Here is a 5,207-nt window from a genome sequence, read left to right as displayed (position 1 = left end):
TCTGTCCTGCATGTGACCTTTTTTGGGGGGCAGGGGTGTAAAAATTTCTTTTTGCATGGTTTGAACAGGGTATAGGTCCACTTTCCACATGCAGCAAAATGAAGCACTGGGGTTCTGGATCGCTTCAGACTGCATGAGTCTGGCAGGGTGGGGAGATTAGTCTGTGCCCCCCCTTGCCAAAGCTCCCTGCAAATTGTTGTTGTTGTTGCTGCTGCTGTTGTTGTTAGAATTTATATACCACCCTATACCTGGAGGTCTCAGAACAGTTCACAGAACAAAATCAAAATATGAAAGCACAAAATATATAATCAAAATAAAAATAACAACCCAATAACCCAAACTGCTACTACCACTATCCTTATCAGGGCCGGCTCAACTATTAGGCAAAGTGAGGCAGTAGCCTCAGGCAGCATATCCTGGTGGGCAGGGGACTGCAGTCGTCCGTTCCTCCTCAACCCCTTGCCCATTCTCTTCCATTGTGTGTGCCTTGCACCCCCTAAGTTAACCTGCTGCCCTCAGGCATAGAGGTGGATGATGATCTCCCATTGCCAGTGCTGGAGTCCGAGTCAGCTTCCGGTCCAGTGAATTTCTGTATTGTGTGCCTCAGGCAGCAAAACATCTTAAGGCCATCCCTTAGCACTACTTTCTCTGCTGCAACACATTAGAGAGAGGGGGATTTTCATCCAGGCAGCTGCGCTAGCTTTCTGCTTGAAAATGCCAAGGTTACATGTTTGATCCTCGTATGGGGCAGCTACATAGTCCTGTGTTGCAAGGGTTGGACTAGACGATGCGCAGGGTCCCTTCCAACTCTACAGTTCTGTGATTCTATGCTAGCTTCCTATTTCAATGGCTTCCCTTAAGGGACGGGCTGCAGCACATTGGCAGAGCATCCGCTTTGCATGCAGAAATTCCCAAATTCAATCCGCAGCATCTCCTGTCTGAAAAACCTGGAGAGCTCCTGCCGGTCAGAGTAGACAATACTGAGCTAGATGAATCAGTGGCCTGGCTCAGTATAAGGCAGCTTCCAAAGGAAGCTTAGTGTTGGAGCTTCTCTACTTTGCATGCAGAAATTCCCATTCCCGGCTTCTCCAGGTAGAACTGAGACTCCTTGCCTGAAACTGACTCTGCCAGTCAGTGTAGACAGCACTGAGCCAGATGGAGCAACTCAGGAAAAGCCATCTCCCTCTGTTTCTGTGTTGATTAATTCTTTCCCTTGCTGTCTTTCATGGGAGGAATTCACCCCTAAAGGTAAAGGTAAAGGGACCCCTGACCATTAGGTCCAGTCGTGACCGACTCTGGGGTTGCGGCGCTCATCTCGCTTTATTGGCTGAGGGAGCCGGCGTACAGCTTCCGGGTCATGTGGCCAGCATGACTAAGCCGCTTCTGGAGAACCAGAGCAGCGCACGGAAACGCCTTTTACCTTCCCGCCGGAGCGGTACCTATTTATCTACTTGCGCTTAGATGTGCTTTCGAACTGCTAGGTTGGCAGGAGCAGGGACCGAGCAACGGGAGCTCACCCCGTTGCGGGGATTTGAACCGCCGACCTTCTGATCAGCAAGTCCTAGGCTCTGTGGTTTAACACCTGCACAATTTTGCTGAGCCTATAAGGTGCCTCTTATTAGGAAACCCTGAAGAGCCTCTCGGGTTGAAGCATCAGGGCTCCCCATTGTTCCAAGGAAAGCTCGGTCGGCTCCTCTTCCCCCGCCCCTCCTTGCCTTCTGGATCTTTGCCTCCCCTGGATGAATCACAGCTTGCTCACTCTCACCTGTTTGCAAGCCCTCCATTGTGTAGGGGTGTGAAACTGATCTCCGCGCAGCAGCTGCGTCCTGTCGCATTCGGTGGAGAGCCCGTGGGGTGGCGGGCGGGTGTTGTTCCTCGTTGCGCCACGCTTGGCCAGGCAGATGTCATTTTCACACAGGCTAGCAGGGAAAAGCACACAAAGTGCGTGTGTGTGTGTTTGCGCGCAACAAGGGAGAAAGAACGTGCCGCATCCAGGGGTCAATCAGTCCGTTTCGATTTCTCTCCGCCTCTTATTTCCCCCAGCCTTAAATTCAGTTCTCCGCATTTGCACCTTAGGTTGCAAATTTATTTATTTTATTTTTATTTTTTTAAAAAGGCCTCGTGGAAATACATCAAGTTTTTAGTGCAAATTTCTCCTGATAGTTGTGTTTGTATGTGTAATGTTGCCAAATATGCACTTTTTTTTTGCAAGGCCCCCTAAAATAATGACAACAAGGATAACAGCCGCAACAGCAACAACTCACTCTTCACCCCAAGGTCCCAGTAATTACAACAATAATTACAAAATGATTAAAACACAGCTGCCAGTTTGTTCCCAGCCCCAGGCTTCAGCTACATTGGCAAAGAAAAAACACTTTATATGCATTGTATATGCATTATAACACTGTGACACCAGATGGCGCTGTGGAGTTCCGTTTTTGCCAACCTGATTTCTCATACAAAGTTTGCAACACGCTTCTTTGATGTGTCTAGATGCAGCCCTAGTTCAAGGTGCTCACATTGTTAGTGTTTAAAGCCCCAAACCACTCAGGTCCCTAATATCTGAAAGACCCCGTCCTTCCCTTACAGACCCTCTCAAGTGCTGAGTTCAGCATTTCTCTAATGAAAATAGGGACGTCCCATTCCATAATGATAATTTACTGTTTATACCCCACCCCTCTGACTGGGTTGCCCCAGCCGCTCTGGGCAGCTTCCAACATACAGTGGTACCTCGGGTTACAAGCGCTTCGGGTTACAAACTCCACTAACCTGGAAGTAGTTGCTCTGGGTTGCAAACTTTGCCTCAGGATGAGAACGGAAATTGTGCGCCGGCCGTGTGGCAGCAGCGGGAGGCCCCATTAGCAAAAACGCGCCTCTGCTTAAGAACGGTTTTGGGTTAAGAACAGACCTCCAGAATGAATTAAGTTCATAACCCAAGGTACCACTGTACATTAAAACATAAGAATACATTAAACATTAAAAAAACCTGTCCCTATACAGGATTGCCTTCAGACGGCCTGGGGGTTGGATAACTCCATACCCTCCAACATTTCTCCAATGAAAATAGGGACATCCTAAGGAAAAGTGGGACATTCCAGGATCAAATCAGAAATCGGGACGGCTTCTGTAAACCAGGGACGTCCCTGGAAAATAGGGACACTTGGAGGGTCTGTAAGGGTGAAGAGCAATGTGCGTTTATATGTGTGTGTTTAAAGCAACTTACAATGACAGAAATAAGATGGGACCAAAAATATACATTTCACGTGTCAAAGGGGTGCGTCTTCAGCAATAGCTAAAATGTCTGTTTTCCCTAATATTTGCATCCATGTGCACACTTTGTTCTCAAAGGAGTGATGCGCTACACTGGTGTGGCAGGAGAGGAGAGCAAGTGTAGCTGGAAGATTCAAGGACAGTGAAAGAAACATATAAACATTTCAGTGCAGTATACTATAGTACACACACACACACACCATACTTTGCCGTGTATTAGACGAGGATTTTTTATTTTAAAAATTAAGTTAAAAATTGGGGGTCGTCTTATACATGGATAGGACATAGGGAGGACGTGGGATTGGTTGCTGCTGCAAGCCGGAGATTGTCAGTGGCTATTGGCCGTGTTATTGTTTGCGGCGGCAAGGGCTGGTGTTGATTGGCTGTCGCTGCGTCAGGTGGCCGGGTGATTGGTGGCTTCTGCCGGCGAGGGGACAGATGACAGGCTGGTTTTGGGACATGTGCGAGTGACAGCACTGGTCATGTGTGTGAGCATTTTTCGGCAACCCCCCCCCCCCAAAAAAGCTCAACAACTCTGGGCAATCTCCCCCCATTTTCTTAAATCTGAATCCCCCAAAATAGGAGGTGTCTTATACACGGGGGCGTGTTATACACGAAAAAATATGGTGTGTGTGTGTGTGTGTGTGTGTGTGTGTGTGTGTGTGTGTACACACACACACACACACACACACACAACCAGAAACAGTATCCATGCCTCTCTTCAAGAGCGTTGGCTATTCTCCTGCAGTTTTCCATGACATATTGTTGTCAAAAGGGATTTTAAGCTCTGACAAATATGAAAGAGCAGAAAAGAGAAAGGCTTCTTGTGTTAATGAGGAGATGAGAGTGTGTCTGTCTCCAGTTAGACCTAATATAAATGAGATTATCTGGGAAAAGCAAATTCACGCCTCCCATTGAGTTTTTATAGATACTTAAGGTACATGTGTTTGCTTATAATTACATTTTGGGAACGATTCCTGTTCTTTGTTGTTGTATACATTCCGGAAGTCCCATGAGTATATTATAAAGTACTGTATTTTTTGCACCATAACACTCACTTTTTTCCTCCTAGAAAGTAAGGGGAAATGTCTGTGCGTGTTATGGAGAGAGTGCCTACGGGTGGCATGCCTACGGATTTTCCTCCTCTAAAAACTACGCACGTGTTATGGTCGGGTACGTGTTATAGAGCGAAAAATACGGTAGTTGTGTTCTGTGTTATAAAGCCAGCGCTGCTAGTTGTTGTTTCTTTTGGTTTTCCAATATATTGCTTATAATAAAAAATAAAAAATTGGTGTGGCGCAAGCAAACTTTTGTTCTGAAAGTGAGAGCCAGAGAGATAGAAAAAAGAGAGAGAGAACCATTGCCCTAGTTACAGTGTATGCAATTTTGTACACATTACAGTGGTACCTCGGGTTACATACCCTTCAGGTTACAGACGCTTCAGGTTACAGACTCCGCTAACCCAGAAATAGTACCTTGGGTTAAGAACTTTGCTTTGGGATGAGAACAGAAATCGTGCTCTGGCGGCACGGCAGCAACAGGAGGCCCCATTAACTAAAGTGGTCTTCAGGTTAAGAACAGTTTCAGGTTAAGAACGGACCTCTGGAATGAATTAAGTACTTAACCCGAGGTACCACTGTACTTTGTTAGAGAACTGGATTTCAAAATTCAGGGAAGTTTGAATTTTGTTGTTTCGTTTTGCCTACTGCTCCCCCAATCCAGTTCAAGCCCTGATCCACCGCCCTCTGATCCAGGATGATCCAGGGTAACCCTGACCTAAATCAGAGCCCCAAACTGAATCGGGAGCCTTGCACAGTCTTTAATTAAGGTTTAAAATTCTAATAAAACCTGTGGGTGGGAGGTGGAGAGAAACAGGAGACTCACACAGGCTTCCTGCCTGCATCTCCTTCTCCCCTGCTCTCTTCTGCCCACTGTTT

This window comes from Podarcis pityusensis (assembly GCF_964106645.2).
Source record: "Podarcis pityusensis genome assembly, chromosome: 16".
Classification (NCBI taxonomy): domain Eukaryota; kingdom Metazoa; phylum Chordata; class Lepidosauria; order Squamata; family Lacertidae; genus Podarcis; species Podarcis pityusensis.
Note: the sequence above shows the minus strand (reverse complement) of the source record.